The 15138-nt window shown below is 37.0% G+C and overlaps 1 long non-coding RNA gene across 1 annotated transcript; it reads right to left on the bottom strand.

Moving 5' to 3' along the window:
• Positions 1 to 4382: 4382 nt before the first annotated feature.
• On the bottom strand, positions 4383 to 11316 carry LOC122481311. The gene is made up of 3 exons (XR_006296820.1): positions 9065 to 11316; positions 5393 to 5506; positions 4383 to 5291 (listed from the first exon to the last, which is right to left on the bottom strand). It is a non-coding gene; the product is annotated as an uncharacterized LOC122481311 (long non-coding RNA).
• Positions 11317 to 15138: the final 3822 nt, after the last annotated feature.

A 15138-nucleotide genomic window follows, 5' to 3' on the forward strand; every position in this document is an offset into this window, starting at 1 on the left:
AAAGGGCTTGCACAAGAAAAACTATTATAGTACTCCAGCTATGAGATTGAGCTCCAGCCTGAAGCAAAGAGCAGGAACCACAGAAATCCAAGCCTTTCGACTGAGCCAACATGGGGACAGGAAAGAGACGAAAAGGGGTACGAAGAGGCACAGACTCATAGGAAATGCTCCTGGGGCTCTGGTTATAGGTTGCTTGGCAGCAAAGATATTGGGGAAGCAATAGGAAAGCCTGTCAGTCACAACTAAGTCAAATGTTCACCTCAGAGTCTTAATTCCAAGTCCTGTTAGATGAAGGGATGGAGGCACTTGTTATATATCCTGATTTAGTAAAAAATGCTTCAGAATCAGGCAGAATATTGAGTATGTATTTGGAAGACTTGACTGCACGTATCTGGAAGTATTGGGAAAAATAAGCCTAGGGAACATGAAGCCTAAATGGGATGTCCACTTTCTTCATCATAAGTGGTAATACATACAAATGGACTTTCACACAGGGACCCAGACTATAAATCATTATTGGTCCACCACAAAGTCAAGTGATGATCTCTGGAAAGGTGGTTTTGGGGTTTTGTTTGTTTGCTTGTTTGTTTAGAGAGAGACAGAGAGAGAGAGAGAGAGAGAGAGAGAGAGAGAGAGAATCTTAAGCATGCGCCATGCCCAGAGTGATGTGGAACTAGATCCCATGACCCTGGGATCATGACCCAAGCCTTGATCCTACAACCCTGGGAACATGACCTGAACTAAAATCAAGAGTCAGATGTTTAACTGACTGAACCACCCAGGTGCCCCTGGAAAAGTCTTTAAGTATAACATTATTAGACACAAAAACATTGACTGAAGGTCTATTCCCTGAAATACAACATATTGAAACCCAGAGGGTAAAAAAGGAATATGAAACAGCATGTTTAAAAAGTCTAGATAAGAGGTCCTAATACATATAAATCTATCTTGAGTATTGAGAATTTAGATTAGTAGAATTATAGTTCAAATATCAGAGCAGGAATATGGAAAATCCTGCACTGACCTATTGTGGCAACTTCAAGATATTCAACTGGCTTTGGCACCGATATGTCTTCTGACACATACAACACTCTGAAGACAGGCAAGGTTCAGAAGATAAGGAAATCAGTGTGCTTGACACGGGGTGTAGGAATTTCACATCTATGCGTGCTGGAGTGGATCTTGGAGAAAGCCAGAGTGGAACCAAGTGTTTTTCTACAATGTTTAGTAAGAGAGTGGGCTCATTGGATGGACATACTCATACCATGGATTATTTCTGGGTATCGACTCACCTTTGATAATGAAGATGTTTTCCACCCATATAATTGTTCCCCTCACATCCTCTTGCCTGATAACTTCTTTTTCCCATGATGGATCATGATTACTGAAGCTTTTTCATATAGCGGACCACCGAGGTCAGCCCTCCTGGAGAGGACCCACGATGATCATGATAATTAATGGTGCCTGTGACAACAACAGCTACCGCTACTATGGTAGTAAAAAGTCGATTGCTACCATCAATATTACTGCTAACATCATTGACAATACTACTCCTATTATTATTATTATTATTATTACTGTTACTATTATTACTACAATTTATCTCTACTATTATTAGCTTCTAGTGAGTACCTTCTATGTTCTAAGCACTATATTTGGCCCATTAAGTAAATTTTCTCTCATTTATTAATAGCACTACACTATAGACAATATCAGGTACATTTAACTTGTAAGATGGTTAAGTGGCCTAACTCAAACCATTCAGCTATCAAATGTTTGAATCCAATTCCAATCCAGATTTTACAGACTTTCAAAATCCACACTCCACAATGTTATCTTTCTATAGGAAAGCACCCTAGAAAGCTCATTTTAATTATATTTTTAATTCACTGTATTATATTTATAAGGCAGCTCTTTTTAAAACTATTTCTTATTATAAAACATTTTCAAACTTATAGAAAATTTGTAAGTACGGAACAAGCATTTCTGTCCTCTGTGCCATTTGAGAGTAATCTACCAACCTAATGCCCCATCTTTTATGTGCATTTCCAACAAACGAGGGTATTCTCCAACATAACCAGTCCAAAAATCAAAATGAGGAAACTAACGTTGATACATTACTATCATTTAATCTTTAGACCCCATTGAAGTGTTGTGAATTGTCCCTACAATGTTTTCGTTTTTGTTTTTTTTAATTTTTTTTTCAACGTTTATTTATTTTGGGGGGGGGGGGACAGAGAGAGACAGAGCATGAACGGGGGAGGGGCAGAGAGAGAGGGAGACACAGAATCGGAAACAGGCTCCAGGCTCTGAGCCATCAGCCCAGAGCCTGACGTGGGGCTCGAACTCACAGACCGCGAGATCGTGACCTGGCTGAAGTTGGACGCTTAACCGACTGCGCCACCCAGGCGCCCCCCTACAATGTTTTTTATAGGAAAATAATTAGTTGAGAATTATGTGTTGCATTTAGCTGTCATATCTCTTTATTCTTCACAAGGGAATTACTTCTCAGTCTTTTCTTGACTTTCATGACCTTGTGTTTTTGAAGACTTTAGAACCAGTTATTTTGTAAAATATTCTTCAGTTGAGGTTTGTCTAATGTTTCCTCATGATTAGATTCAAGTTATGTTTTTTGATGAAAATATCACATTTTCCTAACTGTATCCTATTAAATGGCATACAATTTGGACTTGTCTCAGGACTGACGATGCTCACTTTAATCAGTGATCAAGGTGGTGTCTGTCAGGCTTTTCCTCCATAAAGTAATTCTTCCTAGCCTCCTTGGTAATAAATGCGTATTTTGTAGAGATCTATTTTTAAACCATGTAAATTTCCCATCTTTCCTCAAACTTTTAATGTATCAAATGGTCCTAACTTTTCAAATAAGTACTATTCTTACTGCCATGTTTTCCTTTTGATGCTGGAATTATCACTGGTTTGTCTGGTGGGAGTCCCTTCAAACTGGTTTCTGGATCTTTTTGACATTACCCAATCATTCTGGGGCCTTTTTTAATTTTTCCTGGAACAAGAAAGATCTTCTAGACTGAAATGTGCCCTGCCTCAATCAACTATTCTGGAATCAACCATTTATCCTAGGAGCGTTGGTTTCTTTCACTGGAAAATGATATTATGGGGCCATAGTCTAGGCACTAGGTCTGTTCATGATATTATGAAGCAGCAATCTGGGTACCAGGTCTGCCATATATGTATAAACATATATATATACATATGTGTGTATGTGTATATACACACATATGTATATATATTCTTATATTTACACATAATTTACATCTATATTTATATCTATATAATTCTGTATTTCTTTATGTATCTATATGTACTGAAAATTAAGGGCTCTTTCTGGTTTTATTCCTTTCCATATATGTATAACTCTCTTCTCATACCTGGGTCACCTTATCCTTAACATAGTTACTTATTTGATCAACCCTCTGTGTATAAGCAGTCTGTCATGTCCAGTTTTGCACAGCTGCCCTCCTCACCTCACTTTGGCTCTGACCCAGACAAGGCCACTCCCATAGCCTATGTGAAAACTGCCTCTCCTCTCTTAAGCTTTGATCTGCCCAGTAGAGCAACTGGTTCAAGTATAAATAGAAAAAACAAAACAAAACAAAAAATGTCTGTAACTTTAAATATCTATCATCTACATTTTATTTTTCAGTACATTGGGAAGAGTTGACTGAAGGACTTTTATATTTAGTTCCTATTAAAGAACAATTCTTCAATGTGATAGATGTTCAATTACATTACTGTGGGGCAGGAGTTGGCTTTGTGGCCCAAATTCTACCTGTAGCCTCTTACAGCCCCAAAAGCTTAAAGCCCAGCAAGCCAAGAATGGTGAATGGTTTTTACATTTTTAAAGAGTTATAATATATATATGTGTATATACACATATATATACACATATATACATATACATACACACATATCTATCTATCTACCTACCTATCTATCTATCTATATATGTATACACACAGATCAAATGTGACCCCCAAGATCTTAAATATTTACTATCTGGGTCTTTACAGAAAGGTTCTAGTCTTGAGTATCTGTTTGCTCTGCCAACTTGGCTAATTCTTTACCTAGAGGTAGTGACATAAAGTGCAAAAAGTTCTTGGGCTGCTTTAAGCCTCAGGACTCTAAAGAAGTTGCAAAGAACCATTGAATTGCCATCTTACAAAAACAGAGGTATGAGTAATTTGCAAAATCATCAGTGAGAACAGGATAGTGCTAGGATAAAATCTTAATCACCCCACTCCTTGTCTTAGATTAAATATGGCCAAGTCCATTAGCCTCTGACTTGCATGGCCATTAGTGGAAGGCTGGCCTCCAACTCTATTTGTTTCAATCAACACCCTCTTATGTAAACTCCTAATACTTTATTATATGAGTTTGTATAACTAAAGAATTAATTGAGTATAGCCCCTAATTCAAATTCAACACCAAATCCATTTTGAAATAAAATGATTGATTGCAAGAATTGCAAAACCTGGAAGTAGAATTTTTCAAGAGAACAGAGTCATTATTTCTGAGTTACACACCAAATATTAACAGGGTAGGCGGGCCAAATTGCCATGTTTGGACTAATGTAGTATCTACTTATTAATGAACCTTGCACACTTGGCTTAGTGTTTTGTATTAGAAACACGTAAACCTGGCTTTTTAGAGGCAAAACTGCAGTTTCTGGACAAAGAGAAGGAAATCTCATTAATACAGGAAAAAGACTTATATACAGAAACAGTTTGAAAGCCCCACTGACAAAGGCATGTCTGATACCATTTCCTTTCTTCCCCAACAGAAGAGAAAAAAAGCTCCACTCAGCATTATTTATCAATATAAGTGCATCAATTCAGTTTCCCACATATTGTGATATCCCTGCCTTAAAAACAAAATATCTTCTTTTAAGGTTTTAAATAGCTACATCCTGTTTCCTTTTTTTTTTTAACCTTACCCAAGCAGTGCCCCAGATAGTTAGAAGTACAAAGAGGAAAGGTATTTGAGGAGGGAAAAGAAAAAACAAAAAATAAACTTTCACAGTGCCATGAATTCATATTCCAGTATTATTTTATATTCTCACTTAAAAGCTTGGGCTGAAATGTGAGTCCCAGTGCAGTGCTGGTACTAATTGCTGTGAATAATTCAAATTTTATCACTCTCCAGGGCCTCTCTGGGGCCGGGCAGCGGAAGCCATGTTTGGTACTTCGGAACCCACAACATGATTGTTCTCAATGCTGCAAAATACACAGGAAGCTGGAGCTGCTTTATCTGGTAAACTGGGAAAGACAGGACAGAGGAGAAATTGGAGAGCATTAGCCAATCCAAGGAACCAGCTAGTGCTCAGTTCATTCCATACACTCTAAGATCTAAGTCTTACCTAGGTCTAAGGATCTGGGCTGTATGTGCTCTTTTGTAAGAAGGTTAGAGAAAGCTCTACTTTTCTTTGGCTCAAGAGAGAAATCCTGAAGCTGCTGATGCTTTGAAATAGGTCCTGGAGAGAATAAAGGGAAAAACTGGAAAAAATATATATATATTTCAAAAAATACCTCACTCAACTGCCGTGTCTGCGTAATAACATTGAGCAAGACTGTCACTCTGAAGACATATTAGCTCATTTAGGTAATTAGTGTGAGCAGCATGTTTCCCTACTTATTCCATTCAATTATAGGGTTCTCACTTTGTCATTACTGGAGTGTCTTAATGTGACTTGTAATTAGTGTAATTACAATCCAATGTTAATTATATCTGCCACTTAGACATAATTTTATATAGTAATGGTCTCTAATCTCAATAACCTTATTATGTTGTTTATTCAAACAGGAATTAAGTCTTCTTTCATGCGTCAAATATGGAGATTACAAAAAAGTACTGCTTGTGTCATTTTGGTAGTTATGACAAGGGAATCTCTGAAATAGCAAAATCATAATTTGAGACAATGTCTGCATGTGCAAACAATTACAGCAGTTCCTCCCTGTTTCCAGAAATATGCCCATGTATCTCCAAATAACTGTGTGCAGTGGCAGTTTGAGCCTTGACTTGCTCATGAGTTCTGGGAAGAACTAATGTGTGTACATCTAAAAGAAGCCTATTATGGTGGTTCAGTTTATTAGTATACCAAATGCACTCATTGCTGACCATTTAATGGACCATTGCTCTGAGTAACTAACCATTGTATACAAAGTAATAATATCACCTCATTGGAAGAGCACATTATCTTTTAAAGTGCTCTTAAATATATTATTTCAGTTAATCCTGAAAACAACTTTGTGAGAGTAGCAATAGCAGATATCAGATAATTTGAAAAGATTGAAAAATAAAATAAAATAAAATAAAAACATTGACCAGGCTCACTTAGCAAAGGTAGAACTACTAATCAAAAAGCAATTTAGCAGAACAGTTAAGAGCATGACCTCTAGAGGTAGATTTCTAGGGTTTGAATCCCAGCAACTACACTTAGAAGAAGTTCAGTGCCCTTGAGCAAGTTACTTAACCCAGCAATCCCTTTGTGTCCTATTCTGCATAGCAGGAATAACAACAGTATCTACTCCAGAGGGCGGTTACAAGGATTAAATGGGCAATAGAGAAAAAGCCTAAAACCGTTCTTGGCACAAACTAAAAATGAAATAAATGCACGTTGCTGTTATGGTTACTCTTAAGAGCACTCTCATTTCTTGATTTGTAACTTGAAATCTTTTTTCTATAGACTACATCACTTCCTTATAGCTTTTCTTATGCTAATTCCTAATTAAAGATTTGATCTTCACCCTGCATGGTTTTGTGTACATAGAGTATATTCATTTAGAATAGATACCCCTGCCCCAGTGCTATTTACTAAAGCTAAAATAAAGAATCCTTTGGCCAACTCTGCTGTTATAAGAATACCGTACTATGAAGTTCCTTGGGAAAGGATTCAGTGGTTTATTACTCCGTACAAGCACCAACACTCACACTTCCTGAATACTCAGAGTGATACTTCCCATTACTTTAGCGTTTCATGAATCCTCAAAACTTTAAGACTCAAAGGCAGTAACATAGGCAAACTATTCTTTACATTAAGACCTACAAAAATGTTAGTTTTACTTATTTAATGAATCTCAGTATCTGAATTTTTTAAAAAGTGGTTAAGTCAGAATATTACAATTTACGAAATTTCCTGTTGAGCTTTTTCATTTCCTTTAAGGTCACGTTCTTTTCCTAATTTTCGAGAAACAAATAGCTTGCGTACCAAGTTTTGAAATGACTTGGCTTCTTTGGACGTATACTCCCTTCTCTGACAAAGCTGGCAAAAATAGGTATTTTCATAATTTATTCTCAAATAGAGTCCCATAATCTTCTGCAACAAACAAGAAGGTGGTTTTTGCCACCAATTTTTCTTGGTTAACAAAAACATCAACAAGCAACTAGCACATTCCTGGCTTTGGATTTTTAGACCATTTTTAAAGTTCTCAGGTAGGAGAAATATTAGCTCTTGGAGTGTGCTCTAACCTCAGAGAAAAGCTGGGCCTGTTGGAGTTTATAGCAGTATAAACACGACTGGTTGGGAAATCTTTGGAATGTGCACTGCTGCCAGAGAACTGGTCATTAAATATTAACTAGAACGTCTTCTGACTTTCTGTTTTATTTATAATTATTTACATGCAGTGTTGGGCCATTTTTGCCAGATAGACAAAAAACACTGAAAGATGTCAATTCATCCATCTTTCAATTCTTCTGGTAACTACAGTGACCCAGGTTCAGATATGAAGCTTGAGTTAAATGTGTGGATGAATTCTTGATTCCAAACCAGGCCTTTGCAAAGAGGCACCAGGTTTCAATGCTCTCAAGTGCACAAAGATCACAGCCACTTCAAGCTGCCATTGAGTTACGAGCTCACAAAGCCCTCCAGCCTGTTGGTCATGCTCTAATTTAGTCAGTGATGTTCCCCTGTACTAGTTTCCAGTTTTCTCCACTATTACCTGGAAGCATTTCTCCAGAGTGTTATTGGTGAGTGGCAGTATTCCCATCAAGAAACTCCTCTGTGGGCAGCACAAGGCCATGGTAGGACATGTCCCTGGTCAGAAACTGGTGACATACTTCCATTCTTGGCCCCAGAATCAGCTAATCTTTTTTACCTTGAACTGGTCAACTGACTACTTACATCTTACTTTTCCCATCTGAAATTAGGTCCCCGCCCAGTCATTTTCCAAAATTGAGGACAAAATACAAAATTAAATCATATTTACTGAATGCTCTATGTTCCTTCCTAGAAATAAATGAGTTACTAATAATGACTATGACTTCATAGGTGAGGGAGTTGACTGAGAAGCCCAAACAATGCTTATTTAAAATGAGGGCAAGAGTTTGCAATTTTTAAATAAGTCTACATTTTAAGAACAAGCACAGCATGACTTTGGAATCAAACAATACTGGATTCAAATCTAGATCCCAATATTTCCCAGATGAATGACCTTGGGCTAGTTACTCAGCCCCGTTAAGACATTATCCCTTTACCTGTAAATAGTGACAATAATAGCATATGTGAGGGTTATTGTGAGGATTATATGAGATAATGAGTGTAATGGATAAATTGTATGGTGTGCGAATTATGTGAATTATATTTCAATAAATAAGAAAGAAAGAAAGAAAGAAAGAAAGAAAGAAAGAAAGAAAAAGAAAAAGAAAAAGAGAGAGAAAGACAAAAGACTTCACAAACACCTGGGACTAGGAGTTTGCAAGATTCATAATAGTCTGTACTAAGTGAAATGCTGAAACTGCCATGGAAAATGAGACCCAAAGGCTCAGAGAAGTAGTATGCTAGTGTGGACATACTACATAAAGCAGACAAACTCCAGCTCACTTTATTCCATGGGAGAGCCTGTATGAATCACCTATAACCAAAGTATGAAATGCATCGGTAAGAAGGGCTGAGCACTCTTAGAAGCACAGTGATGGCTGGTCTCAGCCAGCCCTGACAGTAGGACAATGAAGGACATTGAGTAGGACATAAGACAATGAAAGCAAAGGGGGTGTTGAAATAAGGAAATGATAGAGGAAGTGTGGCAGTACTTACTGATCAGAAGCGAGGTAGGCACAATTATCATACTGGGCAGCAGGAGAGGATGCCTGTACTGCAGAGAACCATGGAGAGAGTTAATAGAATGTAGCATACAAAGGGACTAGGAAGACGGGCAGCTACCAAGGGTATCCATTAAGGATGGATAATTAGGAGGTTGAGAAGGTCATTATAATAAAAAGTCACGATACTGTTGTGCCCAGTTTCCAGACCTGAGCTCGGGTCTGTTTACTTTACAGTTACAACTCCAGAGCCTACTATTGGAGCTAGTATATACAGTGCTTGCTAAATAAGTGTTGAATGGATGAAAGTACATTCCATAAGAAATTACCCAAGAAAGGAGGGGGTATAAAGCCTATGCTTCTAGCCACTATTATTTTTGTACAAAACAAAAAATTGTATTAATTTATTTCAATTACTCATTATAACATAAAAATTATTTTCAGATTATACGATTCACAAAGATTGAATGAATTGTACAGTATGTATTTTATCCATCAGTATCCCCACTCACTGTCGTCATTGTTTGCATAACTAGATTTAGTCTTTTGCTGCAATGAGAAAAATGTTTACTTTCCCCTGGGTATTGCTTGTCCTTAGCTTGTGGGCAGTTCACCTTGTTCCTGACTCCAGCCAACTAAGACAGAAGTCTCAGAGCTCCACATGAAATTTTACCACTCTTTGATTGGCCTGCTAAGTTGTTGTCCACTTGGGAAACCACCAGTGAGCAGAGATTTTATCAGTAGCTTATAAACCGTGTCGAATATTGCTTTGTTTCTGTGAGGTCCTGCTCTCTCCACCCTTGTCAGAAATATACAAAATCCAGAACAAAGCCCAACATCATGGCATTTCATGGTGCTTTCTTCTTCCCTGGATTTCCTTTTCTCCTACTACAGTGAGGGTTTCTGCCAGTTACGCTGCTCTCTCCTCCTCAACCAGTCATTCCACTAGTAAACTTTCCCTTCAGGTGAATAAAAGTGTTGCTTTCTCTTTCTAAATGCTGATTTTTTTCTCTAAATATCTTCCTTATATCTTAAACAAATGCAAATACCTACAAATAGAATTTTAAAATCTTGAAGAAAGACAGACCTGAAGATTTTTAATATTGAAGAGGTTATCTCTTAATTAGCCAGGAAATTTGCTTTGATTTATGTTGATTTGCTTTATAGATCTTGTCAAAACATTAATCAATGATTTTACTGAGCACCTATTGTGTACACTATATTCTTGACTTCTAAAGAGTTCCTGAGCTCATAGAGTTGATATACAGTTTTGTCAGAGAGCAAAAGTAAACTAAGTGTGGCTCCATTTAATGAAAATCAAATTATATCAAGAGTCAGAAACCTATGTTCTTGGCCTTGGCTCCTCAGAAGTGTAAGCAAGTCACTTAATACTGCTCTTTTCCCACACAGAAGACAGAGATCGTATCTACCTTATTTCACAGAATGAAATAAGATAATTTATGTAAAATTGTTATGAAAGTAAAGTACCATATAGGGTAAGGTATTAAGTAAAATAGCAATGCAAGACACTGTATCACAAAATGCTCAGCACTGAGAGAAATAAGGGTTTAGGAATTCAGGGTCAGAGAGGTTTTCACACATAATGTGGAACTGTTTGAAGCAGGTGATATTTAAATTGACAATAGCAGGCCATCAGCAGGGATAGGAAATAGAGTCAAAAACTGATGTACAAAATGCTCCTTCCCACAAATATGCTATTGATCAGAGGATATATGAATTGTGGAGAGAGAAAGCAGAAATAAAGGTTACAAAGGAGGTTGAGGATCAAATGTGGATAGGAATGTCATATAAGGGACACACACACACACACACACACACATTCACACAAATATATATCACAGTACACATTTGAGAATAGACAAGCAAAATGAGAAAACGTCATGTAATCTTACTCTGCAGTATAAACCTTTGGCAATTTTGTCTTACACCCTTCTAGACACATTCCTTGTTTATTTAAAACACTTGCCCCATGATATTTGATTTCTTGTTTGTATATTGACCATGTTGTAATCTGGTAGGTAGACAGTAGACACAGAATAAATGTTTCCTGGGCTGAAATGAAGCTGACTCATTTCCGCATGCAGTGTGGGAAAAGGTTTTTATCTTCCTGTCTTTAAAATTGAAGTTAGGTTGGGCGCTTGGGTGGCTCAGTCGGTTAGGCATCTGACTTCAGCTCAGGCCATGATCTCACAGTTTGTGGGTTCGAGCCCCGCATCAGGCTCTGTGCTGACAGCTCGGAGCCTGGAGCCTGCTTCAGATTCTGTGTCTTCCTCTCTCTGCCTCCTCTTCCCCCACTCATGCTCTCTCTCTCTGTCTCTCAAAAATAAAACAAAAACATTAAAAATAATAAAATTGAAGTTAGGAAATTCTTTGTTCTCTTAGGATATTTTGCTAAGTTAACATCATCAAAAATAACATCAACTTTGCATTTTATCAATTCTCCTTCTGATTTTGTTGATGCTGTGGTTGAAATCCAGTCACTTCTATTGACTTTGGATAGCTTTATATTGTTCCATTCCAATTTCTCTAAAGCACAGGTTGTTTCATAATTGATCAGGGAATTAGGTAACTACAACTCCTTGTGTGGGTAGAAATCTAATGGGCGTTTTCTTATTTTTCTTACTTCTAATTAAACAAACATGTAGTTAGCAGTTTTAGAAAATTTTTAAAGTATAGTGAAAAAGTTAAGGGGTGCCTGGGTGGCTCAGTCAGTTAAGCGTCCAACTTCAGCTCAGGTTGTGATCTCAAGGCTCATGGGTTCTAGCCCCGCATCAGGCTCTGTGCTGACAGCTCAGAGCCTGGAGCCTGCTTTGGATTCTGTGTCTCCTTCTCTCTCTGCTCCTCCCCCACTCATGCTCTGTCTCTCACTCAAAAATAAATAAACATTAAAAAAATTTTAAAAAAGTTAAAATCATTTCTAACTATATAACCCAGAAATAACCACATTAACACACATAAGTGAATAAAATGCATTTTAGACTTGAAAAAACATATTATCGATATATTCTATGAGAGATGTTTTTCCTCTCAAGGCAATACCAGTTTGGTCAGTGGATTTGAAATTAAAGCATTAGGTTGAATATATATATATATATATATATATATATATATATATATCTCCAGATTAGCCTTTACATTAGAAAATAATCAGAAAACAATCACTTGAAAAGGTTAATAAACAAGAATGGCTTATTCTTTCCATGATGTTTGAATTTCTTGAAGTCACCTATGAAAAATGCAAAGATTTACCCATTCAAAATGGTCCTCTAATTTCAGGTATGATGAAGAGATACTGAGAAATAGTACTTCTGGGACCTTCTGAAATCTCACCATTTGAGCAGCTGCCTCTTCTTTCAACCACAAAACTGACCACACACACACACACACACAAAATGCATTCCATTTCATACAGACTCTAGAATAATCAGGCATCACTAGAACCAATTAAGAATTCTGCTTTCATTGTTACACTTGACCAGTATCAATCCCATGGCAGCTAAAGGCACAGTTCTGTCTGTATCATATTTCACATATTTTTTTTATATATAGTAAATAGGATGCCAATAGATATCAGGGGAATTTTATAAGAGTAAAGAAATAATAAAATAAAAAACCAAAACTTTAGAAATATTCAGAGGGGGGAACAACAGTGATTTCCTAATGAGATTTTTGGGATGGCTGTGCATCTATATATGTAAGAATGCATGTAGATGTACCAATGCAGCTGTGCACACACATACATATTACTGCTTAAACTATTTCCTCACTGACTGATACACTGGTCCCTATTTCACACTGTGACTATGTATGGTAGTCAATGCTGACTTACTTTCTATGGTAATCTCAATGTATATTGCCTCATCTTCCTTGGAAAGCAATAGGTCAGTGAAAATACTCCCAATGCACCACTCTAAAAGGATGTGTCAACTCCCTAAGTAATGAAGATGGTATTAATAATAATGATATCTAATGTATTAAGTTTTCTGTACTGTTTAGTAAATGTTATCTCTTTTAATTCTTCCAGCAACCTATGTGGCAGATAATAATATCCTTACTTTACAGATGGCAAGACTAGGGATCAGGTTTAAGTAACATGGACAGGGCCACAAAGCTAGAGGTGGTGGAACAAAGATGGAAATGCATGCACTCCTGAGCCCAAGTTCTCATCTGCTATGCACTCTTGCCTCTTTTGAGAAGACAAGGCAAAAAAGTCTCTATTAATGAACTATCCCTGAGCAGCAGAGATGGCCACTCCCAAAAAATAATCAAAATGCTTTTTAAAGTCTGAAATAAATAAATAAAATGACCTCTGCTGTGATAGAAAGTACCACATTTTGCTCACAACCAGTGTAATTTACTTTGTTGGCTAAATTTAGTAATCAGAGTTATACATAGGAAATACGCTAACCGACTAGATCTCCAAATGAATCAATAGTTTTCGAACGTGAAACCTTAAGAGATATGGCTCAATAAAAACTCACTGATCCTTTCCTTCTTTCCTTCAGCCAGCTCAAAAATATATGTATTTATATATCAAATACCTTTTAGAGTCAGACACTGTTAATTACCTAGGCTTCATCAATGAACAAATCAAGGTCTCTGCTGTCAGTATTATATCTAGTGGGGAAGACAAAAAAGTAAAAAGCAATTTCCATTCCTTAGGAGGTAGGATAAGTGCTAAGTGTAGATAAAGAGGCCTGATACTTAGGAGTGTTCCTGATCCAGGCATTTGGTGGGAAAGATCATAGAGGAATTTATGTTGGGGGTCATTTCTAACCTAAGACCTAAAGATAATGACAAGTTAACTAGCTGATGTGAAAACATGAGTATAGCTAAAGAAATCAGAGATGATGGTTACCACACAAAAATCAATTAGAAAAAGCAAACATTGAACAAAAAACCAGCTGAATGTATGAACGAGCAGTCTACACAAAAAAAATAATATAAGTGGAAAATAAACACATAAAAGAAATGCTTACCCTGACTCATATTTAAAGAAATACAAATCAAAACAAGTGTATAATCGTATTTCACTCATTAGATCAGCAAATGTAGAATTTGATGACAATGCTGGCAAGTTCATGTATTTTGAGCAAGAATTTGAAAGTTTCAGTAATGTAGCAAGGCAATAGGTATGAAAATTATAAATTAAATATGAAGGTATCCTGTAGTCTTACTCTTTTTTTTTTGATGTAATTTAATTTTTTAAATTTACATCCAAGTTAGTTAGCATATAGCGCAACAATGATTGCAGAGGTAGATTCCTTAATGCCCCTTACCCATTTAGCCCACCCCACCCTCCCACCTCACTTAAGAAACTAATGCCACAGTTTCACTCACAAAGATTTGGTCAGATATATATTCAAACTGTTCATTAAGACATGTTTGTAATGGGGTATCTGGGTGGCTTAGACAGTGAAGCGTCTGACTCTTGATTGCAGCTCAGGTCATGATTTCATGGTTCGTGGGTTCGAGTCCCACACTATTAGCACAGAGACTGTTTGAGATATTTCATACATCTCTCTCTGCCCTTCCCTCCCTGCTCTCTCTCTCTCTCAAAAATAAATAAACATATTTTTTTAACTTAAATAATAAATAAAGAAAACATGTTGATAATAATTAAGGCTGAAAATAACAGAACTGCTTATCAATACGATTCTGGTTAAATAAGTGTTGGCAAATCCACTTACTATGGGCTAAATTGTGTCCTCCCCTAAAATTCATGTATTAAAGCCCTAGCCCTGGTACTTTAGAATGTGACTGTGGAAATTTAAGGTGGTAATTCAATTAAAATGGAGTCCTTAGGGTGGACCCTGATCCAGCTTGTGTCCTGATAGAAAGACATTAGGACACAGAAAATACATAGGAACAACCATGTGAGGACATAGCAAGAAAGTGGTTGTCTCCAAGTCGAGGAGAGAGACCTCTGCCGACAGAAGTTAGAATGACCAAAACAGATTAGAGGCAGGGCACCCATCGACCTGGGGCCTAGAACTTTGGAGGAAGTACCTCTGGAATAATATTGGTGCTTCTGAGCCAGGAGGAGGA

The sequence above is a fragment of the Prionailurus bengalensis genome, chromosome C1, assembly GCF_016509475.1.
Source record: "Prionailurus bengalensis isolate Pbe53 chromosome C1, Fcat_Pben_1.1_paternal_pri, whole genome shotgun sequence".
Lineage (NCBI taxonomy): Eukaryota > Metazoa > Chordata > Mammalia > Carnivora > Felidae > Prionailurus > Prionailurus bengalensis.